The sequence below is a fragment of the Pongo pygmaeus genome, chromosome 4, assembly GCF_028885625.2.
Source record: "Pongo pygmaeus isolate AG05252 chromosome 4, NHGRI_mPonPyg2-v2.0_pri, whole genome shotgun sequence".
NCBI classification, from domain to species: domain Eukaryota; kingdom Metazoa; phylum Chordata; class Mammalia; order Primates; family Hominidae; genus Pongo; species Pongo pygmaeus.
This window is the reverse complement of record NC_072377.2, coordinates 117,445,099-117,471,457: the sequence shown is the minus strand read 5'-3', so window position 1 is coordinate 117,471,457 and position 26,359 is coordinate 117,445,099. Positions and strand designations below refer to the sequence as shown.

General features: G+C 39.5%; 1 protein-coding gene across 3 annotated transcripts in view; it reads left to right on the top strand.

Annotated features, from left to right (window-relative positions):
• Positions 1–26,359, top strand: part of MCC (MCC regulator of WNT signaling pathway) — a 478,671-nt gene that overhangs the window by 233,015 nt on the left and 219,297 nt on the right. The window contains exon 1 of one of the 3 annotated variants that reach the window (XM_063665146.1): positions 18,634–18,653. The exons of the other annotated variants lie outside the window; for them this stretch is intronic. The gene's annotated coding sequence lies outside the window, so the exon portion shown is untranslated. Of the gene's footprint in view, positions 1–18,633; positions 18,654–26,359 lie in introns of those variants that run through there. 3 annotated transcript variants of the gene reach the window in all.

The window sequence follows — 26,359 nt, the reverse complement described above, 5'->3', positions numbered from 1 at the left end:
ATATAAATCTTTAGTCCATTTATGTGCCCCAGTGGGTTGGGGTAGGGAGATGTCTTGCTTCTTAATCTAGAAGCCCTGGGGTATTACATATTTTAAAATTATATTTTTGAGAAATTAATTCTCACATAATAAAAATTCAAAAAGTACAGAAGGACATGCAGGGGAAAATAAGGCTTTCTTGAACCCACTCTCCAGGTTCGCCAGTTCCCTTGCAAGAAGCAAGTTTCCTGCATATTTGTAGAGAGGTTATGACATGTACATTTAAGAAAAATCATTTTGGTTGTTGTGTTGTATGGACTAGGTTTGGAGTGAGGTAGGAGGAGATAGAAACTGGAGTCTGGGGGTGCCATAGCAACTACAGTGGTCTAGACCAGCAGTCCCTAATCTTTTGGCACCAGGGACCAGTTTCCTGGAAGACAATTTTTCCATGGACCTGGGTGGTGGGGTGGGTGGGGAATTGTTTCAAGATGATTCAAGTACATTACATTTATCGTGCCCTTTATTTCTATTATTATTACATTGTAATATATAATGAAATAATTACACAACTCACTGTAATAGAGAATCACTGGGAATCTTGAGCTTGTTTTCCTGCAACTAGACTGTCCCATCTGGGGGTGATGGGAGACAGTGACAGATCATAAGGCATTAGATTCTCATAGGGAGCTTGCAACCTAGATCCCTCACATGCTCAGTTTACAATAGAGTTCATGCTCTAATGAAGATCTAATGCAATGCCGCCACTGATCTGATGGAAGGCAGAGCTCAGATAGTGAGTGATGGGGAACAGCTGTAAATACAGATGAAGCTTCTCTCACTAGCCCATCCACCACTCACCTCTTGCTTTGCGGCCTTGTACCAGATCTGTGGGCCTGGGGGTTGGGGACCCTTGTGGTGTAGGCAATGGGGAGGCTCTACACTAAGATAATGGGATGGGAATGAAGGGCCGACATGCTTGATCAAGATAATTCCACTAAGAAGTAAACAGGATCTAGCCACTGGTTAGGTGTTGGCAGGATGTCAGGGATAAATGGAGGAATAGGGTTGTGGTGAAAAGAAAGCAGGCCTCTCTGTTGATTTTTGTGGAAAAAGGGTGGGGTTTTATCTGATTTAATCTGGTAGTTTTACAGAGAATCTGAATGCTTTGATTGTCTCTTTTAAGGTCTCGAAATCTTAATAATTTGCCATCTCTGCTCCCGTTCCTCTTCTTTTTGCATGTCCCCTCAGGCCACCAGTGGGTTTCTGAGACCAACAATCTAAAGTAATTTTTGTAGGCGTCATTGAATATGCATCATTCCCACTTCCTATAGAGGAGAGATAGCAAACTGGAAACTCAACAGCCAAGTACAGCAGCCCATAGGCATGTTTGGGCTCAGTGTTTTGTTTCGTTTTGTTTTCAACTTGAGTTAACATTTTTAAAAACTGAGACTTCCCCAAAACTCTCAATTTATCGCCTTTTTTGAGAAGTCAGAAGATCTGGCAAAACTACAACAGTCTTCCTCACTGTGGTAACGGGGTAAGTATGAGAAGCTTTGAAGAGTTGTACCTTCTCCACGAGGCCACAGCCCCTATCCCTCAGTCCAGATCTATATGTAAACTTACTGCTGCCCTCCTGAATCATTTAGTTACCTGTCAGGCCCCTTAGTCCCGTGTTTGTCACCCTGGCTATAGAGATCACACTGCAAGAGATTTCCAACTATCAGAAAAGCTGTCTGTATCTTAAAGTTTATCATAGTACATGTTATGGTGGTATTCCTTTTCCAAGCACAAATGAATGGGAGAAATGGAAACATGAATTCTTACAGTTGAAATTAAATGTAGGCAATACCAACTTTAAAAAAACGCAGACAGTGCTAATTAAAGTTATGGAAGAAAATACCTTTTGGCTTGGTCAGACTGATGTAAATATTTCTGACAATATAGTTAGTACATATGGCATTTGCAAAGGTGGTGGTGTGACAATTAGAATTTGCCTGAGGTTTGTAAGCTAAGAGACTGGATGACTTTATTTTCCTGTGAACAGTTACGATGTGTAGAAAAGTGAGGCCAAATAGAACACTTTTGATTGTATTATTAAAGTAGGACCTTAAGAAACCCCTCTGGATAAATTCTCTACCTCTTAAGTCAGTAAGGAAAAGGTATAAATCCTTTGTGTGACCTGCTACAGAGAACTTTGTCAGGCAAGACAGTTTATTGGAATGATGTACCCTAAATTTACCTGTTGCGGGGGCTATGTTTTTCTAAGGCTATCCTAGGGACTTCCCTTTGTGTAGGTCGACCTTGGACTGACCCCAAGATTTCCAGTCATCAGAATGTAGGAAGTAGAGGGAGTGGAATTACACATGCTTGGAACTCAGCCCATTAGAAAAAGCCACATGCGTTTTCCAGCATTGGCCGTCTTTGTCTTCAGTTTCGAGTCCCTGAATATTTGATCAGAATTCCCCACACCACTTACACAAACAGTTCCATGCACTTCTCAGGAAGCGTGTGACATAATTTTGTGATTGATGTTAGGATTCCAATAACAAGAACACAGGATCACAGAAAAGGTCTGGTAACCTGAGTAACTTTTTAAAAACAATTATTTATTTATAAAGGCACATGTCTGTGTGAAGGAACAGATGTCGGGAGGCAGCGTGCTGTGGGAGCAGGCTGCACTGGGATGATGACTCAAGAAACAGAGGTTCTGACCCCAGCTCTGCCTCCATCATGTTACGTGACCTTTGAGCAAGTTTTTCCTACATCTCCTTTTCCTCTTGTGTAAACTGAGGAGGTTGGACTAAACAATCTTCCAGTTTTCCCACGTTGAACATTTGAGCAGTCACTTGTTCTCATTATCTTTGCTTTACAGAGTGAGGATCCTAAGGAAGATGCTCCTTGGTGACTGTCCTCAGACATAATGGTTGGCCTCCCCTTCCCTGAGATAATGACAGAGTGCCCTGTGTGACTTATGTCATTGGTGGGTCTTAACTGACCATCTTCAACTCCTGCTGTTTGCAGTACACCTCAGACACTATGGGAAGCAAGGCTGGCTTTATGGGGAGACAGTCTTTTCCATTTGGGTTTCAGCATGCCAAGGAAGTTTTTTTCCCTTTCAGATGTTTCTTATTATTTGCTGGTGGTTCCTGAAATACTGCATTTATTTTTAACTTTCCCTCCACCACTTTTTTGGCTTCTTGGAAACTGTGTATTAGAGTCTGAAGAGGCTATTAACATGGCAAATCTTAGAGTCACAGAGAATTAGTTAAGTAGATGGTAAAACCAAAGGCTTGGGGGTAGAGGGTGATACCAGAGTAAGGAGCAGTGGATAAGGGGACCTGAAGGTCAGCTTCGTCTGTCTGATAAATTTGTCCTGCCCTGGTCCTGGGTGAGCAGGTTTGAAAGGGAGATGAAGCATGCTGCTCTGACTAGCTCTGCTCTCTGCCCTGAAACCTAACAGTGGCAGGTGGGGTTTTATACACCCCAAACACACAGATATACAGAGACAGCCAGATTTACCTGCTTATTTTGGGGGGTGAGCCAAGAGGAAAGGAGAGAAGAGGCACAGGAGAGGAAATATTAACTAATGGAACAGCAGCTGAGCAGAGACTGGAATGAATGGGATCACAACGTAGGTAGAGGGCATATGTTTGGCAGACGTAAAAGGAAATCTTGTCTCCACAGAAAGCTATGAAGGAAAACAGTGAGTAGCATGTAGCTTGCACAATGCAGAGGTATAAGGAATTGTTTTTCTTCTGACTTCATCTCAGTAAAGTTGGGAAGTCTCACTGTCCTCATCCCTCTGCTGACCCCCTGAGCTTTCTGTGTTTTATTTGGTTCTGAGCAGATCTTGATACTGTTGTGATTGGCATCTTTCAAGGAGAATGGTTTTTATAGAGTAAACAACAGGGACTCTGTTTTCTTCCACATCAGCTCACCCTTCCATTTCTGGATCCAGAGACAGTGTGGTGTCCAATCAATTGTCGAGAGAGAGAGAGGGCTGGGTGCGGTGGATCACGCCTGTAATCCCAGCACTTTGGGAGGCCGAGGCGGGCAGATCACGAGGTCAGGAGTTCGAGACCAGCCTGACCAACATGGTGAAACCCTATCTCTACTAAAAATACAAAAATTAGCGAGGCATGGTGGTGCACACCTGTAATCCCAGCTACTCAGGAGGCTGAGGCAGGAAAATCGCTTGAACCCAGGAGGCGGAGGCAGCAGTGAGCAGAGGCTGCAGTGAGCTGAGATCATGCCACTGCACTCTAGCCTGGGTGACACAGTGAGACTCCATCTCAAAAAAAGGAAAAAGAAGAGAGAGAGAATGAGAGCACATGCAGCATGTGCACTGAGAACCAGAGAACATTGTTCTGTCCTGTTTCTGCTGAGGGGAATCTTTTTATATCAAAACCCTACCGTTAACATGGAATAGGAAGGTGGAAATAGCTTTGCTATTCAAGACCCTTCTTGGTTAATATGTTGGACCAACCAGACTTGAACTATGTCTCTTGGCATTTAGAAGGTCAACCGGGGTTTCAACACTAAGGAAATTTGGGAAGCAGCCAATTTCATATACTCTTCATATACAGGTTGAGAATTCCTTATCTAAAATGCCTGGGGCCAGAGCTGTTTTGGATTTTGGATTTGGATTTTCAAAGTTGGGATGCTCAACCTGTATCGACTTTACTCAGATATAAAATTTATTTTTATATTTACTGAGGCAATGAAGTGACAGTAACATAAAACTGAGCATAGTACCTGCTTTGATGCGCATGATCTAATAACTCCATCCAATGTGTTTTTCTGTGTTCTGTTACTTTGATTCCTTGGGCATTTAATACTGTACTACTGAGTTGTAAAACTCCCTCCTGCCTTTCTTTTATGTGTGATCTTTTTTTTTTTTTTTTTTTTTTTTTGTTACTAGATAACAGGGTCTCACTCTGACACCCAGGCTGGAGTGCAGTGGTACAATTATAGCTCACTCTAACCTGGAACTCTTGGGCTCAAGTAATCCTCCCACCTCAGCCTGGAGTAACCAGGATGTATGCTGTCTTTATTCTTAACTTCCTTTTGAGGCTTTTCCTTCTCTGCCCCCTTCCCTGACTTCTGCTTCTTCCAGCCCCCTAACTATGAAGTGTGCTCCAGGCTGAGATCTGGGACTTCTTGGATGTCTCATTCACCCTCAAGGTTAGGCTCTTGGTTTTGGGCGATTCTCAACACTGTGCTTCCTGATGCCTTTCCAGGGCTTTAGTTCAGCATCTGACTTCTAAATGACTGTTGGATATATCTTCATAGGTGACCATACACTCCCCTGCTGCCGTCTATCATCCCTCCCTCTGGTTATGGTGACACCGTTCTCCCATACATCTCTAGTTGAAGATTGAGAGCCTTGATTGCTCCACATCCAGTAGATGGCCAAATCTCATTTACTTTTCCTTTAGGACGTCCTTTGTTACATCCATCTGTCCGTCTGTGGACCGGTCCCCATCACTGCATTCCTGAACTGCTGAGTCTCCTCTCAGTTTCCCTGCCTCCAGCCCTTCTTCAGTCCACCTTGTACTGTATTTCGAGTGATCCTTAAGATGCTGCCTTGTATATACCACTTTTATTTCTACTAAAACTTCTATGTGAAGAAATTTCTACCAGTAGAAATCTTTAGTAACTATCTAGAAAATAGTCTCAATTCCTTAGCTTGCCATTGAAAGCATTCTGTAGTTTTCCTGCTTTGTTCTCATTACTCTTCACTTAGTTTTCTGTTGACTTAAATGTATCATGAGCCATCATTCCAAAGTCTACCTTTGTGTGCTGGGGGTGCGACTCTTCTCCCATATCCCTCCTTCTCTTAACATGGTCTTTACCTTAGTTGTCTGCTCTTTCCACTGAATGCACCTGCCTTCACAAAGCTTTTGTCAGTTGCCCCTTGATGAACCCCCCCCATTCTGGATTCCTGTAGGATTTTTTGCTAATCATATTATCATTTATGTTTTCAAGTATACGCCCTACCTTCCTCCATATGTGCAAACTACTCCAGGGCAGGGGTCATGTCTTAAGACTTTACCTTTCCAGTGTCTAGCACCTTCCTTTGTCATAAACTATTTGAGGACAAAGGTGAAAGAGCAGACTCTGAAATGGACCAAACAGTGGACTGAGTGAAGAAAGCCTCTGGAAGTCGCAGAGAGCCTTGCCAAGACTCCGGATCTCTCCCAGCCTCAGTTTTTGCCTCCTGCTTAAATGTAAAGGGGGCTGGTCTGTGACCTCAGAATCTATTTCTCAGGTCCTAAACCTAATGTTATGTGAATGACTCCAGTGATTGGATTTGGAAACACTGCATTGCAAGCCTCTCCCCTTCCCTGTTGTGATGATTAAACAAGGAGAGTAGAGTGGTTTACAGAAGTAACACTTAAGGAAGACAATAAAAAGTTCACAAGATAAAGTAGGATTTTTTCCTGACCACAATCACAGAAAGTGATGAGACAACTTTCAAGAAAAAAGCTGACAGCTGGAGACAAAAGACAATATCTCCTCCTGGGATTCATTTACTTGGCTCTCAGCCTCTGTCTGTATCCAAAATAGGATTTGCTGCTGCTTTCCATTCCTCCAGCGTTCACCGAAGCAGTCACTTGGCTTTCCTATTTTCCTAAAAATTAAGCCATTCCTTCTTTCCTACATACCCCCTCGCCCTAGAGACGTGGCTGAATTTCCTCCCTTAAGTTTCACTATGTAACGTCACTTCCCCTCTTTCCGTGGGGTAAGTTTTTCCCCTTTACTTCCTTCTTCCTCTAAATCAAGATGAGACTTCATGAGAAATTGCTTTAAAAAAGATGAACTTTTCAGCTTATCAATTTAAAAAGTAAATATTTCAGTGGGTAGGGATCTCATTGTATTGAACCTCTGATTAGAGATTTTTCCACAAGCAAGTGGAAACATGTTTCAACTGCCTCCAGAACCCTAAAATGTCTAGAATGTGACTTGTTTTGGCGTCTTGAAATTCTGGCTAAAGGCTCTTGTCCTTCCATGGTTTATCAAATTCTCTGCTAGTAAGCCATCTTTTATAACTAAATCTAAATGTCTCTCTTTTCTACCAAGACTTTATTCTTTTTTGCTCCCCATCTTTCCCTCGGGAAATATTTTTGGCAGGGACCTTATCTCAAAAGCCTTTATAACAAGATCTTTTTCTGAAACCTCTGAAGTAATACTGTTCTCCTTGGTCTCGGTGTCATGAGAAGCCCAGACTTCCAGACACTTTCTGATCCCATTAGATGTTGATTACATTGTTGGCCCTTACTCCTGGTGACTTTTTTCCTTTCAAAGTGGCAGTTGCTGTGATTGAATGGGTTTTAAATTGTCACAGTATGAGTTCTTTATGGCTAGGATTCCTTTGGATTTTCCATCATTTGTGGGGAGGGGATGAATAACAGAAAATAAAAGTATGAGGCTTTGTCAGACATTTATTACTGAAACTGAGAAGCTGAAACTGAGAAGCCTTATATTCTCTCTAGGAAGGTTACAGGGTAGTAGCACAGTTTCAAAATTAATCACCAGGAGTTTCGTTTCTCACAGTGGATTCCACACCTATTATTATCCTGGTGGCACACCTTTTCTTGGCCTTATGTCCTTGGTTGCTTCAAGGACATAAGGCTTGGTTGTGGCAAGGACTGAATTCTACTTTGCTTACCTTTTTCCCTGACCAGTTAGATTGTTTATGGCTTGTGGAGATACTTAAAATATTTCATTGGGTTAAAAAAAATACAGATGACTTGGAGAACACAAGAGAGAGGACATAAGATAGTTCTTTGGTTTGTGCCTCAAGGTTGGGTTGAACCTTAGTGGGAAAAAAGTATTACTATTTTTTTTTTTTTTTTTGAGATGGAGTTTCGCTCTGTTGCCTACACTGGAATGCAGTGGTGCGATCTTGGCTTACTGCAACTTCTGCCCCCTGGTTCAAGCCGTTCTCCTGCCTCGGCCTCCTGATGAATAGCTGGGATTACAGGCACATGCCACCACGCCCGGCTATTTTTTTATTTTTAGTAGAGACGGGGTTTCATCGTATTGGTCAGGCTGGTCTCAAACTTCTGACCTCAGGTGATCTGCCTGCCTCAGCCTCCCAAAGTGCTGGGATGTGCTTTCCAGAAGCAAAAGCTACCCAAATGATTTAATATGGCACTTCTGTGGAATTTTTAACCCACAATGGCTAATCAGTATTAAGTTTCTCATACTTGTGGGCAGTATTGCTGCCTGAACAACAGTGGAGAAGCTCAGATTTTATTTGACAAATTTGTTATAGTAGATTTTCATTTTATATATATTTGGGAAGTGCTGTGCTTATACAAATATATAGATCTGGTGCTTGGAGGATAGTAGTAAAGTGAAACATTGTTTTCTTAATTACTTTAGGGAAGCACCTCTTCCTATTGTTTAGCTGTCTTTACTTCTAGCCTCCAAGAGCCGAAATCAGTAAACTCACTTAGTGAAACCATTTTTCTAGTGGAAGAGTAGATATAGACTTGCACTAATTTTGTTTCCTTCCATTTGGAGTTTGACATTTCATCTTTCAGGCTAAGTAAATTTCAATCATGAGAGACTCCTAGTAACCAAATGTTGTATTTAGAAATGTTATTTAAAGCTGTTATTTTTTATTTTTAAAGCTGGAACGTCTAAAGTTTTATAATGTATAGGCTAAACTTCAGAGCACATGTTAAACACATTATCGTTCTAACTCTAGAGATTATATAGAGTATTACATAATTTGGAGTATTTCCTCCATTTGCTCAAAGTGTTAGCTATTGGAAGATCAAAATATATTTGTCCCTGTAGGCTTTAATTTGTAAACCTACTTGTAGATTATTTAACTGTATTTATTTTACAGATCTACATTTCATAAAAATATGGATGATCATTCCTCGTGTTGTTAAAAGTATGTCATTAGCTGAGGCCAACAATTACATCCACATTACATATGCTATTTGGGGGTGAGAGAGGCATGTTCCCATTTACAAATTTATTAGAGAAGCCAGATCTATTAGAATCAATTATATAGATTTAGATAATTTTGATATTTCCATGTATGCTATCCAAAGACACATCTTAACCAGATTTGTATGTGTTGACTTTGCCTGCAGTGTAGAAGTGGATCCTGTCATCTGTTTACTGTTGGTGGGTATTGAACTATATTGATGTTCCAATCCATTGCGTGGCTCCATGAACAAAATTTGAATCTGGCTCAAGCCGGGTGTTGGATGGGTGGCAGAAGCAGAGGAAGAGTGTTAGTAGAGCCTGAAGCAAGGAAAGAGAGAAGGAAATGCTAGGTGTGCTAAGAACTGCCATGTTGTTGCTTGGCTAGAGCATCGGGCAAATGGAGGGCAGTCCTGAGAGGTGTGTCCCAGAGCCATGAGCCCGTCCTCAAGGCCTGAGCTCCTGGCTGGGAGTTGCTAACTTTGTTCAGGAGGCAAAGGGAGCCAATGACAGGTTTTAAACAGAAAGAAGGATAAACACACTAGGCATGGCCAGCACCTTTGAATTGTTTTCCAGAAACCAAGGTTTGGCCTGGCTTCCAACATTTGGCAGAATGAAACTTTGGAGAAGAAAAGGAACAGTGGAGGCCCATGGCTCAGATTATGTGCTTTCATTTAATACATTTTATTCTTTCAGTCAAAGCCTGTAGTAAATGAGGTCTGTGGTCTTCATACCACAGAGTTCTCTGTTCTTTAGGGAACATGGTCAAGGTGAGAGACGGTAGTCCTGTACGTGTGAAGGATTAAGGCAAAGACCTGGAGTATAGGAGTATAGGATACTCACAAGTAGTATCCTATAGCTGCTGAAGCTTTGTTGCCCTGTGAGTTAGTAATTGTTTCTTTTAATAAAATAATCTTGTCTTTACCTTCCATTTATATGTGCTGATGATTCATTACCAGAAGATGGCTGATGTAGCTACTTATAGATCATGCCAGTACATGATACCATTCCATTAAAAAACAAAAAACAAAAAAAAACACATGCTTGGTAACAGCCAATTTTAGACCTGGGCTAAAAAGCTAAAAATGTCGATTGTAAGATAATAGGCGGAAAGCATAGTTGTTCATTTCAGAATTCATTAGACTACTACACTGGATATTTTGGTTTAAGCTTTTTAAAGTAAGTAGTTCAAGAGAAACAGACTTTCCCTCCATGGCATCTCATTGTGAATTGCATTTGCCTGATGATCTCGTTCTCACTGGGGAGAGGAAACTCTCACCACCACTGGCTCTTATCACCCACCTTGGCCTGGTCTTGCCTGACTGACTCCTGTTACTTTTGGTAAAGTCACAGCTTTGCTTTCTCGATTTCCACAGCACACGGTTTTCTGTTCCTTTTGGTGAGATGGAAGGGAATGGCTTTCTGAAGTACCCAAGATGGGAAGCACATTTCTCTGTGGTGCATGGTCTTGAACTGTGTCCATCTGGTTACCCCTGTGTGGTCATGTTCCTTGTTCATTACCCCCTTGAAGTGCAATGCCCTGGGCATTCTGCCTCTCCTGCTGTTGTCTAAGAAGGCATTAGTTTTTTGGGCAGCTGCTTCATTGATGAGTCACTGAATGTATAGGAAACCCAGATTCTTGAGGGATTAAAAAAAAACTGTAATAATTAACTCTTACTAATTCATATCTCTGTTTTTGCATAGTTGTTTTTAAATGTGAATGTAAGACTTAATTTCTGTTCCAATTAATTTTGTCCTTTATTATCTGAATCTCTTCAGATTCTCTTTGGATGGGGTTTTGGTTCTCTCAGCTTCTGTATTGGCTGTTCCTCCTCCTAAAGTGGTGTCATCCAGAAGTTTGAGAACTATACCATTGACATGCTTACCAATGGTGTGAATATACTAGAATGAATGCCTTGTAACTTATCACTGAAGGCTTTTTCTCCAAGTTTAGTCTTTCAGCCTAGCTATTACTCTCCTGACACACATGAACTCAAATGGTATTCTGAAAGAATTTAATATCTTGCTTAAGTCCAGAATATTTCAAATGAATCTGAGTATACCTTGCAGTGTTGGTCTACTGCCAAAGATGGCTATGATGTGGGATTAGGTTAGCACCAGTTAGGAGTTAGAATCAATGAAAAACAGTGTGGTTTATGAGAAGGAGGGTTTTCATTTTATACTGTTGTTTGATTTGGTTGTTCTCTATTTTGCTGGATTAGTTCCTTGAATATATGGCCACCTGTTTTTTTCCTAAAAGAATGTAAAAAATCTGATTTGAAGCTCTATGGGAATAACTGGATTAGCCAACAGGTGGGCTTTAGAGCCAAGTGTTTGTCAATCTGAATGTCTGTGCAGTTTTTCCAGAGAAGACTTGTCTAGTCTACTTTGGAGATGTTAGCCTGGCTTCCAACATTTGGCAGAATGAAACTTTGGAGAAGGAAAGGAACAGTGGAGGCCCATGGCTCAGATTACATGCTTTCATGTAATACGTTTTTTGATTTCAGTCAAAGCCTGTAGTAACTGAGGTCTGTGGTCTTCGTATCACAGAGTTCTCTGTTCTTTAGGGAAGGTGGTCAAGGTGAGAGACAGTAGTCCTGTATGTGTGAACGGTTAAGACAGAGACCTGGAGGTCCAGTCTCTCTCTAAATAAACTTACAACTAGTTTCTCAAGTTTCCAGCCTCATGTCTCACTCCTGTTTTTTGTAGTATACAGTCGCTCCAAACCTGAGCCTCTCTGGGTTTCTATGAGAGTAACTCATTTTTCTTGGTATCTCTTCCGTAGATTCTTTAGGCTATAGCAGAGTTGAGGAAGTTAAATTGGGCATCATTCTGTCTATTTTGTCTTTCCAAAATTTGTTGAAATCACTGTTCTGCTATCTTTCCTCCTAGTCTCTTGCCCTTAGCTATTTCTTTAATTTTTATTTTATTTGCTATCATTTTAGTCATTGTTGGAAAGGAAAGGTGAGAAGTCTGTAGTCAATCTGCTACATTTAACCAGAAGCCTATATTATACTCCTAAGAAAAGACTGCAAGTTAGTTGAGTTTCTGTACAGTTTAGAGCAATATGTCATATAGCTCAGAGCTTATTATTACTATGAAACTAAAGCTATCTCTAAATGACCTATAATGACACACTGATATTACTCAGTTTCTGATTCAACTAATTTATAGGACATCCAGAGGATCTGACTGTTGTTCCGTGTGGGAGCTGCATGATGTCCTGGAGGAGCAGTGTTGTGGAATGGGGCAAGGGTGTCCTCCTCACCTGACTCTGTGATGCTCTGAGTCAAATAACTTCCCTCGCCTAGTACCCAGCTCCTTATTTTGTGAATAAGGGTCTAGTCCTCAAGGTATTCTCAGTTCCTCTGGTCCTGAGGCTGTGCCTTCTGGAGCACAGATTCTGGTGGACTCTAATGCAGACCTCCATCTGCTCCTCAACAGCAACTGGTACATTAACTGGGTGATTTAAATGGCCCAGTTTGCTGAGTATAGGAAAAAAGATGAGAAATCCTGTTACAGTTGGCATTAGACTCTTGGAGGACGGGAAATGTAATATTAGAGCAACCTCCATTGAAACCATCCTCGCTGTAAATAGTGCCACTGATGTATTAAAGAAGACGTATCAGAGGAAGGGGAGTGGGTTCAGTGGAGTCAAGCTACGTGTGCTAGAATGGATATCATGAATCATGCCATCGACTTATGTCCTGTTCAGTTGAAAGATGTAAACATAGTCTCAAAGCCTTATAAACAGATTCCACACCTATCATAAGCAGATTAGTTCAATATGGTCTGAGTTCTAGGTTTATTTCAGTGGAAAGTTTAGAAACGGACTTCAAATTAGTTTAAATAATAATAATATTAGCTCATATAAGTCCAGGAGTACTTACCCATGGCTAGATCCTGAGGCCTGGGTGTATTTAGGCCTTGCTCTCTCACCAGCTTTTAACTGGGTCAAGTTCTCAACCCCAGGCCAACTACTGTGCTGGGGAGGAGGGTATCCTGACTGTCCTTCCCTATGCAGTCACACAGAAGGGAGAGGAGTGGCAGAGTGGGAGAGACCGACATGACAGCTTTCTACCACCTTCCACTCCATATGTGTAAATTATAATCACTTATGAAGATTTATTTTGCAGAATAGGAGACCAGAAAAGAGTAGGTAATTTGGACTTTTAAAAAAGGCAGAAGCCACTGGAGGATACAAATCATACAATGAGTGACCAGATGAGATTTGTGACTAAAGCTCAACCTGAGCTCTGTGTGGAGACTCGGTCACCTAAATGGAGTTGGAAATAGAAAACCAGATAATGATCAGAAACTGACAGGACCTGGCCCAGAACCAGGAATCTGTCTTCCACCACGTTTGGATTTCACCCTGAGAGGAGTTGCCAGTTCACCGTGGGAAATCTGACAAATGAGAAATGTGTATATAAAAGTGAGTGTATATACCATAGTTGCCTAAAATAAGCACCCCAGGCTTAGACTCCATCCACAGAAGCCATTTCTCAATGAAGTGTTTGCCACAAATGGGCTGCACTTTGAAGTCTCAGAATTCGAGTCCTCTTCCCCATCTGGACATTACTACGGAGATCCTTCCTAGTTATGGCTGAGCCAACATCCTCTTCTCTGGGATCATGGTCCCAGAAATCCACAAATGGATTTCAGCAAGTGTGTGACTAAAACCCTTTAAAAATATATGAGGACAAGATCTGTTCCACTTACCAGGTTAAGAGGGGCCTAAACTAAAGGCGTTTGAGAACTCTGCTGCATGAGACGACCCCCTGGAGAAAGGGAGTACCCTGCTTCCTCTCAGAGCTGCCCTTTTGGGATTCCAAACTCCTGTTACCCAATTTATCTCCGACAGAGACCCACAGTATACTGGATGTTTCCATGGCAGATTTATTCCTGGGGCCATCCCCGCTGAAACATGGAACATGTTTTTCTAAAGAGATCTTGTCATCAGTATGGCAGCAAATGAAAGTAATGCTGATGTTATTGTTTCAACTAATGGTGTCCAAACTTCTCTGTTTAAATAAAGTTTGAGTTTTAACAGCTTGTATCTCCAATTTATGTATATTTACAAATTAAATACCTTTAGTACTGTATTAATGTTATATATCCTAAAAAGCAGAAATAAACTAGACGTTAAAGGATAAGATTGAAAAAAAAATATGCATGAATATTCTCTTCACATTTCAATGAATTGTCATAGTTAACCTCATCTTTTAAACCGTTTGTTACCTCTGTTTAAACCCAGGAATTAATAGATGTTGCAGAGTAAGTTGGAAATATGTACCCCTTCTTGTAACTGCTTCTTTGGAAAATATGTTTTAAGTTCTAAACAACCATTTTACAAAAATTGGAAATGCCATTTTGTTAAAAATTTGAGACCATTAGTCTTTTTCTCTTGCCATATTGGATCACCTTGATAGTCGAGGCAAACCATAGTAAGAATGGTATTGCGTCTTTCTACATCCCATACCCATCGGCATGTGGGAGGATGAAACTAATCAAATGTGCTGACATTTTTTTCTAATCTCTGGTCTCTTTGTTTATACTATGAACTCAGCATTAACAGCCTACATTTTTGAATTGCATACAACCAACAACGAAACCTTAAATTTGGGGAAAATCTGTAAGCAAAATTGGGTCTGTTGTAAAGCACCAGGATTTTTTTGTTAGTTTGTTTTAAAAGCTTTATTGAAGAGTCTTTTTAGGGGAGAGAGTGAAATGCAGGACTTGCTTTTTTATGGGTTATCTGTCATGTATAATTGCCAAATAGGAAATAGGAGAAAAGACTGGAATAAAATATACAAAATTCTACCCTTAGTTGTGGATAGCGATTTTTTAAGGTGGCATTTTCCCTTCATTTCTCAGTTTTTAGTGAAATAATTGCTTTGTTTAAAAAAACAGAAAGAAAAGTTTCCAAATATTACTACCTTTCTGAAAAGTGCCAGAAGCTCATCAGTTTGATTTAATGTCTGTTTCAACAGTGGTGCCTCTACCCCCAAAGCCTGGTAATTTTTGCATCTGAGTTTTAAGTGACTGTGTGGTTGCATGCATTTTGCTGTGAGTGCTACTTATGCCAGGAGGGAAGCCAGATATAGCTGCATTCTTGATGTCTGTCTGATATCAGTCTTGCAGCCAGAAATTTTTGAGCTCTCTTTGGTAAAGGAGAGAAAATCCACAAAGCACACTTCCTCCACCTCTGTTTCCCTACTTCAGTTTTTTCCCTCCCCAGATCCCCAAACCATACTCATTCATGGAAATTATTTTTCTGCTGTCACTGGAAAATAATACACTTTTGATACTTCAGGCATGAGATGACTCTGATTGTTTTTCAGTGTTCTTGCCTTAGACAAAATTAAATCACCAGCAGTGTGTCGCATCCAGCCAACATACATCAAAGCTCTTGTCTGGGTTCTATGAGAGCCTTGCAAGTTTCTGAATCAGTCAGAAATTATCGCGGAGCTGAGACTAATCAATGAGGAAGTTGCATTTTATTTTTCAAGTATAATTTCTCTTGTAGCCCATGTGTGTGCTTGTGATTTCTCTAAAATACAGCCGGCCCGTTTTCCCCTGGCCCGTGTTTCCTCCCAGTGCCTTGGTGACTGCTGTCATTTTAATGCAAGTAACCCTTCTTGGCAGAGATAAGATAGGTAATTTTCTGACCTTCTAATCCCAGAGGCACCAATTCTCCTGGTTTACCATTTTGGTTTTAGGTTTTTCCATAAAAATATTTTTGAACATTAAATGGGTAGTGGAAGCAGTTGGTATTTGCTTTTCATGGAACACATTTATTTCCATATATCAATGAAAATAACCAAGTCATATTAAAATATTTTTGTGCTACAAAACTCAGAAATTTTTGTGGTATTAGCTTTAAGCATAATGGCCCAAAATGCAGTCATTGAAAAGTGGAAATAAAATGTTCACATTTTTGCCTCAGTGATCTCAGTAGTATATTTATACCAATTAAATATTTAACTTACATATAAACCATATTCTATGGTTACTCTTGAGAAGCAAGATACTTAGTGCATTGTATACGCCATGATTTATTCCCTGAAGGCATATACATTTCCAAGTTTCCTTTGAACAGGCAAGTTCAGTCAATTAGCAAGTATTTAATGAATTCCCCAAGGACTTCCAGTGGATCAGGAGCCCCGTTGCCACTTTCTTAATTTTTTCAACTTGACAGAGTGAAAACAACTGACATTGAGTCTAGTTTCTTTCAGTATATTCATTGCAGCTTTATGTTTTTAAAACTTCATGATAAATTCAGTCGAGGAAGAAAGGAGTGGGAATGCACTCCTGGTCCAGCCTCCCAGCGAAGCCACCCACCAAGTGTAGCCACCCCACCTGTCCCCCTGTCCCCCTGAACAAACACCTGATCAGTCTGAGGAGAGAGGGGCCTTAGTTCTCCTCTTTGTGTATTCTTCTGGCTTTTCATCTGCTCTGCTCTAACCTAGGTGTTCAGCTTAATCATTTATTGTACCTCAGAGTGACTCACTTGGAAATTGTAATATTAATCGTTGGCAACACTAACAGTGAAGATAAACATTATAATGGCACTCAATTATATGCCTGGCCTCATTGTAAGTATTTTATAATTCATAATCTAATGAATCTTCAACTACCTCAACAACCCTAGACATAATTATCCCCATTTTTCAGATGAGGAAGTGGAGACACAGAAAAAATTTAAGTAACATGTCCCAAGTCAAATAGCTAGTAAGTAATACAACTGAGATTTAGTCATGGGAGTGTGGTACCAAGAGCCCATGTTCTTATCCTCGATACTGCCTTTCTCTGGTCCCGGAAAGTTTTTCTGCCACCAGCATTTCTAGAATTTATTGAAATTTGCGTTCCAGATTATTGGTGTCCTTCTTGGTTTATGCAGCAAATGCAGCAATATTATTTCAAACCTAGGCTCAAGCATATTGGTTTATGCTGCAAATGCAGCAATATTATTTCATACCTAGGCTCAAGCATACCTCACCTCTCAGCTGCCATCTCATATTGTCATGGGAGTGTGGCTCATTCTGCAGATCAGAGAGCCTTTAAAAGAGGATCTTGCAGCCAGCATTTTTACCTGTCATAGAATTTACTCTTCAAAGGCACCCAAGGGGCCCAACCTGAACATGAGGAAATCCGACCTACCTAGGTTGGAAGACCAAGGAAATGGTAGCGGGAACATCACCAAAGCTTCCTCAATCTTCTGAACTCTCTAAAACTTTAGCAGACCCTGACCGAATTTTAACGGCTACCAAAGTCAGGTCAAGGAGGCAGAATAGATACATGTTCAGACTCCAGTTCTTTGTGTTCTGCAGAGTTGAAGCTGCAGAACTGGGCATAACATTGAAATGAAAGAATACTCCCTCAAAATGATTAGTTTCCTGGAGGAATGTCTCTTAACCGAAATGGTTTCTCTGCAGGAGAAATGGTGCCCAGTCCAGAAATCTTCTTTACACCTTAAGTGAAGGAATACTTCTCCAAGCCCTGAATCTCCTTGTGTAGTTTTATCATGAAGGGACATGGGCCAGGAGAGAGTTGCCCAGCACTGTGCCCTCAAATGGCGGGATTGTTAAATCCACATTCACCATTTTATTTGTGTTTCCCCACTCAGTTCCTGTATGCATGATAGAGTTGGATCTTTTTCATTCCCAAGTGCTAAATTGCACTTAAATTGATGTTTTCCTCTGAGGATTATTTACCTCTCTCTTGTTTAGTGGAATGAAGAAACTAATGCACTTGCATAGTCTAATCAGATGTAAAAATTATTTGGAAATTCCTTTGGGGAAGTAATATGGAATGTATGTGTGTTTGGTAATTGGAATCTAAGTTAACAAAGAGGCTAGTGTTTTTATTTAGAGAAAAATTCCTCTTTGATTCGTTTCCCAAGTGCATTGAAGTCAGACTTTTGAAGAACTCAGAATATGAAGTGAAAAAGGATGAGGAGAGTTTTGTGGTGTTCTCTGAATTAATTTTTTAAAAAGCCCATTTTTATTGTGGAGCAGTTTAAAGTTTTATATGGCACCTTTCACCTCGGGCAGCTTTAGGAACAGAATCAGCTCACTCATAAACAATTCCAGAAAATCTGCTGGGCACAGCCTAGGAAAAGCAGAACTTACAAGGAGCATCGCTGGTAATCGCATGCTCTTGGAAGTTTGCCAGAAGACTGAGGTTACCACCTGAATTTCTGGCAGCGAACTCAAGAATCCTAATTGGATCAAGCCTTGGTTTTATCTCTTTTCATAAGATATTTATGTCTCTTTCATGTACCTTGGGACTGAATTGCTAGAACCCAGGAGTTCATAATTTAACAAGAAACCTGCCACTGCTTTTAGTAGCTTGTGTTCTATTTGTCATCTGCCTATCTGGGGCCTGTGAAGAAGTATAGTATTACGCACAAGGCTGGGTGGAGCATTGAGTTTCCTTGAGGAAATGGGCAGGAAGAAGAGTCCTGTTTTAACTCTAGTTGTTTTCTATATATAATATCTGCACTCAACAGATATTCTCTGTTTTTCTTTCTTTTTAAAGGGAGATTGGAAACTATGGGTAGAGATAGAGACCTTTTTTAAGGGATTTGGGTTTAGTAAAAAGCCCGTCTAGGGGGGCTTCCCTGGCATGCTGAAGCATAGGAAGATGCTGCAGTGTGCTCCTCTACTGTGATCTGATGCAGAGTTGCCACTTCTAGTCATACTCCACAAAGGAAGAACGTGGTAAGGTTAATTCCATTTTCTTATTGAAGTGTTGCTCTCAGAGCTTTCCTTGGCTTGCTAGGATCATGACCCTTGATTTTATTCAAATATATATATTTTTATATAAGATTTAAGACTTATAGTAATGTGAAGAATTCATCTCATATATGCTAAATATTGAAAGTGACCATGGAGCATTTAAAGGTAATTGTCAGTATCGTGACGGTGTATTATATAATAAATAGGTTTCTTGATATATTTTAATGTCTTTTATCATCAAAGTAATGATTAGACCATTTCATTTTCACAAACTATCAGTTCATGAAAATAAGTAAGCACCACCAAATTTAGTTAACAAATATTGAGCACCTGTGATTCTTTTATTTGCTAGTCAGAATAGAGCTTTAAGTTTAAACTCTGTGTTAATGACAAGTGGCTCAGAACATTCCCTTCCACTGTTAGCGGTAGAGAGTGGTAGGACTTAGTTTTTTGCATATACACTGTATCTCCCTGTTCTTTTTCCTCCATTGTCTCCCCATCCTATGAGTTCTTTTCCATTTAAGAGCAGAGAATGATCAGATGAACAGAGTTGCTTCTGACAGAGTCATCCTAGACCATCTGTTAGACTGACAAAATTTCATAGTTGTTAGGATTAAATGTTATTTGTAATCTAGGGATTTGGGGCAGCCAAATATATCTTAGGTGACTCAGGATGGATTTGAATCTAATTCTCAAGGAAATGTTGATTTAGTAATGTTTCTGACATGCTGTTGCCATCTGGCTGGAGTTGGGGTGGAGGGAGACAAAGGGACAGTGAGAGGAGAGAGAAGTCACATATGTGCCAGTTAGTATCACCCCAAAACTATAAATCACAAAGAAATAGCCATTTTATTCCTTTTCTAAACATTAGATTGTTCCTTGGAATGAGGGCTTAAGATACCCAGTGTTTCAGAGAATCTGTCAAGTTAAGGAAACTTCATTGCATTCGTATTTGTGTTTGGCGCAGGTACTATGAATACCTTGGTCACCTTTTCTTAAATTCATGACTTGAGGTGCATTCTAGTCTGAGACATTGAGAGGCATTTGGGGTAGACATTTGAGAATCACAGTTAGTTATCTAAGATAATTATAGGAAAACATCAAACCTTTTGGCAACTTTCCCCCCTTAATTATGGGTATTTTCAGCTTTTGCAATTCACGGTAGGTGTTACATACATTTACCGATATAACTTGCCATGTAAATAAATATTCCATGTGGTTCCAAAACAGTTTGTTTCAAAGAAGCTTGTTTCCTCTCCCCTGATAGCCTCAGATAAAGTGGATGGGCCTATAACACTCATTTCCTCTCTTCACTAATATTAGTGATAGTCAGGTTTATGGAGCACTGCCTGCCTGCTGGCTGCTTTGCTAAGTGCTTTACAGGTATTTCATTTAGCCCTGTAACAACCTTCTGCAGAAGGTACAGAGGGGTATTTACTGTTGCTAAGAAGCTCAGACTCAAGGTTTTTCACTTGCATGGCCACTTCCGAAGTTCTGGAAGCACCTAGCTGTGGGTTCACAAGATTATAAGTCTTTGAAAATAACTGCCTGCTCCATATGCTTCAGACTTCTCCAATCCTGGTTCTGCTCCTGGGTAGATACTTTAAATCATCTCCATTTTATAGTTGAGAAGACAGAATTTAAGGAACCTGCCCCAGGTCACATAGTAACTGGTAGAGCCTGGCTTTAAGCCCAGACCATCTGGCTCCAAGCCTCCTTAAAGCACTCTGCACATGGTGAAGAGTCTGGGTTTTTCTAAAGATCTGTATGAAAGTTCTGCCTCATATAAATATTATATTAATTATACTTAATTTGCAATTCTATATTCTTGTGTTTAACTGGGTCCTTTCTTGCTTTAATAAATTTTCAAAGTACTTTTCATTAAAGGTTTTTTGAGGTGTTGGTACATTGATGTGTGTATAATTATGCATTAATCTGAATCTGAAAGTTAATGTGATAAAACTACCAAGTAAACTGACAGAGTCTCTGATCTCAGCTTTTTGGGCATGCGAATTCAGAATAGGGAGGCAAAGGGAGTGTTAGGAGATGCCTGAAAGCTGATAGACTTGGGCAAGGGTGTGGACGTGTTGACTCACATGGCCTGTTGCTATTATGTGCTAGTGTTTAGGCATCTAATTCTGGAAGATTGATTCCAAAAGTTATGTAACTGGACTCCTCATTCACGCACTGAAAGAAATCCACTGAGACCCAGTATCCCAGCATTGGAAGATAGAATACAACCATACTACATTAAATGGATTAAGCAGAAATGCAAATCTGAAAACAATTCTGGATATGTTGTTTTCCTACTTCAGTGTGGATGGATGTGACTTTCATGCTTGTTCTTTTTTCCCCTGGAGTTTAGAAAATTCAATGTTAAAAGTGATAAATTTTATTTTTGCTTTTATTTTAGAGTTTGCTTTAAGGTGAAAGCTAGTTAACAAATAACATAGTATCTTTGTGCTTGAGGTGATGATAAACTATTTAGGCAATTGTATTTCATAGTTTGAGTCTACATTGTAAAACCAAGAGCTTGTTTAAATTCAAAATTATATAGGTCCTGTACAACTTAGTGTCAATAAGTTGTCAGATATATAGTAAAAACTAGAGATTACTGGGGATTAATAGAGTTGAAGTCTACTAAGTTAGACAATGATTTGGATGTTCATTGGCAACATTGACTATGTGAAATAGCCTTATAATAAATATGACAGCTTGCAAAACCCACTGGATATCAGCAAAACCATGATATTTGTCTCAAAGTTCAATACATATTTTTGCTATTTCTTTCAGACACATTGGCAAATTGGTAATCACGACTATCTTAGAGACATTACTTATAACTTTCATAGCTGTCAAGAAAATTTGTTGGCATTTTCTTCCTAGGAGGAAATTCCATTTTAGAGATGATATGGGGGAAAGAGGATTAATGAGAAAGCTCATTAACATATTTGGCTGTAGGAACAAAGTGAACATGGGAGACAGCCATGACTAATGGGTGAAACATCACCCATGTCCTGTGGTCATATGAATATTCTGAGTTGTGATCTGGCTAAATAGCAGGTCTCTTTCATTTTAACTTGGTAAGAATATCTAATTTACAAAACTGAAACAAAAGGACACCACTTTGTAAGGATTTGTGTCCTAAGACAAATTTTAGATGGAAGCATATATTTACTGGTGATGTGTGAGAATGTAATACAAACTGAACTCCTAAATTAAAGAGTTGGAAGTGTGACATTAAGAAATTTCTAAAACTGGGAAACTCTCTTCTTATGGGAAAAGGGAGAGACTCACAGGGAGTGAGAAGCACTGAAATAGGGAAATGTTTTAGTACCTTAATCCTCAGTAAAAAAGAAAAAGAAAAAAGGCTTACTCTGCATTTCTCACCAGTGATTTAAGGTCAAGCTCTTGAGATTTTTTTCTCTCTTAGGAAACGTTTCTGGAATTAGAGTTTTGGAGAAGAGGATTTGCTTTTCAGAATGAAGTCTTTAAAATTTTTGACTGCAATATATCAATTCTACAATCCAAGAAATTCCTGTAGCTGGGGAAGTGTTTGTTGGGCTCATCTCTTTAGAATCAGAAAATTCCTTTAAGGTATGGGGAGCACGTAGGAGCATGATAATAAGAATTGAGATTATGGTCTGTTTTGCAATCCTCTGTAGTAATACAGCTCAACTGATTGAAGAGAAAGTCAATGGAATGGTAGTTTTCATTTTAGAGAAATCACAATATGTGAAGGTAGTCATGTAGCTAGGTTCACATAACTGAGGTAAAAATGGACAATGGGGTTCTTTCCTCATTGCACCAAATATTTATATCTGCAAAATAGTACATTAACTTATATCCTCCAAATATAGGAAGAGTAAACCTTTTTCCAAATTAGGCTATGTTAATATATTTTTACTGCTTTAGGTGGACTAGCTCCTTAATTCTTATTGGAACAGTATAACTTTGCTGAACTGAAAAGTCAGTGTGAAAAATTCTCTCTGTTAAAGGAAGAAATGTCAAGATATTATAGCTTTCAGCTCATTATGCTAGAAGGAATGATAAGATGGGCAATGTTGCATATAAGAATTTGATTAGGGCCCTCTTATTAACATTTGTGATATCACATTGATTAGTTTCTGAAAACACATTGATGTTCTGTGTTGTTTATGTATGAGATATAAGCTCTCCCTCTCCCTCTGTTATCTAAAATTGTACTACCTAAGAGTCATATTTCAAGGACATTGATGTGTTATCTCTCTTAAGAGAGTCTTCAGATTGAATTCTTAATGAAGATATTTTTAAATGATGAAAGCAACTGTTAACATCCAGTAACAGTAAAAGTAAAAAACAAAAACAAAAAAAAAAAACAAAAGAAACTTATTGCTGCCCTAATTTTGTGGGAAAAAGGATTAGGCAATTTAACTCTACAATGGCCATTTTTAGAATCCACTATTTAACATCTTCTTGACTGGGGACTGAGAATCATACGAGGATTTCAATTTGCTTACATCCTTTGACTACACATTAGCTAGAGAGAAGATTGTAGTGGAGCAGAAATGTGGCATATATGGTAGTGATGCTTCCCTTAACAACTGGGATACATTTTGAGAAATGTGTTGTTAGGAAATCAGTTGTTCCAACTTCATAGTGTCCTTACACAAATTTAGACAGCACAGTCTACTTACTACACATCTAGGCCATATGGTGTAGCCTGTTGCTCCTATGCTACAAACCTGTACAGGATGTTACTGTACTGAGTACTGAGTACTGTAGCCAGTAGTAGCACAGTGGTAAGTATTTGCGTATCTAAGCATATCTAAATATAGAAAAAGTATAGTAAAAATGTGGTATTATAATCTTACAGGACCACCATTGTATGTGTGGCCTGTCCTTGACTAAAATGTTGTTATGTAGCACATGACTGTAATTGCAAAATAGTTCTCTAGATCACTAAAAACACTTGCCAGAGTGATTGTATCCTAAACCCATGCAGAGGGCATTAGAAAAGGTTGAGTTGGGCCAATAATCCTCAGGAGGATCACTTTTGCTGACCTGAAAACTTTTCATCTTTTCTTTTTAAGCTAACTCCTCCATTTGTGTGTTAATTGAAATCACTAATATTTCACAATATTAGGTGTTTGGAAAAACATCTGATTGCAGTTTCTGGTTGCTATTAGTTATCATTAAGTATTTACTTACAGGGTATTTAACCTTATACTTCTTTAAAGAAACAGCAGTATTTTTTCAGATTCTGAACATTTTAAATAGGCAGTTAGTTCAGGTATAACAGTGTGGCCAGAACACAGCTGTCTCTTGGCTGTTTTCTCACATCACTGGCTATCCCTTCTTGGTCTCCGCTGATTCTTCAGCCCCTCCCCATCCACCACGTTGGGATGTCCTAAAGCGCTGTCCTCCCACCTCTTCTCACCCAGTGCCAGGGCTGTAAAAAACCATCCGAACACTGACCTCTAAGTCCATACTGCAAGCCCAGGCCATAATTCCAGAATCATATTCAGCTGCCTCTTCATCATCTTTTCTTCAGTGTTTAATAGGTATTTAAAACTAAACATGATAAAATCAAACTCTGGACTCCACGTTCTTTCCCATATATGTAAATGGCAACCCAATCCTTCCATTTTTTCCGGCCAAAAACATTGACGTGTTTCTTGATTCTTCTTCTTCATACCCCACAGTAATCTGTCACCAAACCCACGGCTAAGCTGTGAGCATGTGTGTCACCTGTTTTTGATGGCTTATTTGCTCTGTGTTTCTTGTTTTTGTAGCTGGTCTCTGCATCCACCCTTACCCTCTACAGTGTGTTCTTACCACAGCAGCTGAGTGATTCTTTTAAAATATAAGTCAATTCATGTTATTCCTCTGCTCAAAACCCCTTTTCCCTTGCACTCAGTATAAAGGCCTTTAAGTCCTGAAAGTGGGCCCTGTATGATCTATACCCTACCCCTACCACCACCTCCACCTTCCTTTTTGTTTTTGCTTCCCCAGATACGTTGGTCACCTTGCTGTTCTTCTAGCATTTCAACAACGACCTCTCAGAGCCACGCTTTCCCCAGGCTTGTTGCTCACTTCCTATAGGTCTCTGCTCAAATGTCACCTTATCATTGAGGCCGTTTGGAGCTTTCTGTAAGTCTGGCAATAACCTTCTTACCACTCCCTCCATTGCCTGAATTCTCCAGCACCATTGGGGGTGTGTGTGTGTGTGTGTGTGTGTGTGTGTGTATGGTAGGTGTGCGTGTGTAAGAACTCATTCTCACGAGACAGCATGGGTCCCTCAGGACCCAAACACCTCTTAAAGTTCCCAACACCACTCAACACCATTACATTAGAAACCATACCTCAACATGAATTTTGGTGGGAACAAACCATATTCAAGTCATAGCAGGCCCTGTACCGATTCAGAATGTTTAAGGGTTTTCTCCTGTGATGTCAGTGTCTTAGGCTGGGAAGCAAATTTCAACACGTACTTAAGTAGGCAAATTCTCTGATCTATTAAGTTTAATTGAGCCCAGGCTTATTGGGGCTAAAGCATATACCTTGTGATTTCATTGAAAGTAGCATCATCTCTTGTTATGTAATACCTGGGTTTGGCTAAATTAGACCAGCCGTTAACTAGAAGGATGCATTGGTCCGAGAATGAAAGATCAGACTGACAGCTGATGAGCAGTCTTCCTTTACAGATTCTCTTTACTGTAGGATTTCCATGACAGGTCTAAAAAATGCAGAATAATGGAAAATGATAGATCTTGTAGGGGAAAAGAGACTACTTTTTACTTTTATTATAGGAATGGAATGTGTTTGGCATCCATCTCCTACTTTATAGTATTATAGTTATACAGTAGTTTTAAGATTTGGATCTTGCTTATGAAAAATTTATAAGCCATCCCCATATTGTTTGTTCTAGACATGCTTATGTTCTGCTGTCTATAGAAACATATAATTTGGCTTTCTTTAAAGATTTTTTTAAATGGAAGGGATATTATTCTATAAATCATTAAAGTACAAATATTAGTTACATGAATGAATAGGCACCACAGCTATAGGATAGGAGCTGAATTCAAATTTGAGAACCATGTTCTCTAGCTGGAAGGCACCATGTAAATAATTTGAGTTAGTATAAATTATGGTTTACTTCAGGAAAGAAATATGTGGAAAATGGGTGTTTGAGTTATCTAAGGTATGGCTATATACTTCTTACAGTGCCTAACACCAGATTATTTGGCAGACTTGAACAGGCTTATATTTTCTGGTGCAATGAAGATATTGTGAAACATATTCTTTGAAGATGGTGTTGGGATACCATTGATAGAAGTTACTCTAGAGATAGGATAATAGGTAGAGATAACTTCAAGAGTCTCAAGTGTGTCTAGAGAAATATTATGGGCATTTTTGTTAACCATTTAAGGCTTTGTAATGCTCTAATGCTAAACAAAGTCACTTAATTAGTCTCTTTTAGAAGTAAGTTGTCATATCACATCGAAAAAGTAAAAGAAAAAATGAGCCTGGGTGTCTCTGTTACTGTTAAATATCCCTGTCATAACTGCATTGCCTTATCCTTAGCAAATAACAAAATATACATTCTTAATTGTTCACAGTAATATACAAGTGAGGTATAGCTATCCCCATTTTCAGATGTAAAAACTGTTAAGATAATTAAAATAACCAAGTTGAAATCATTCAAC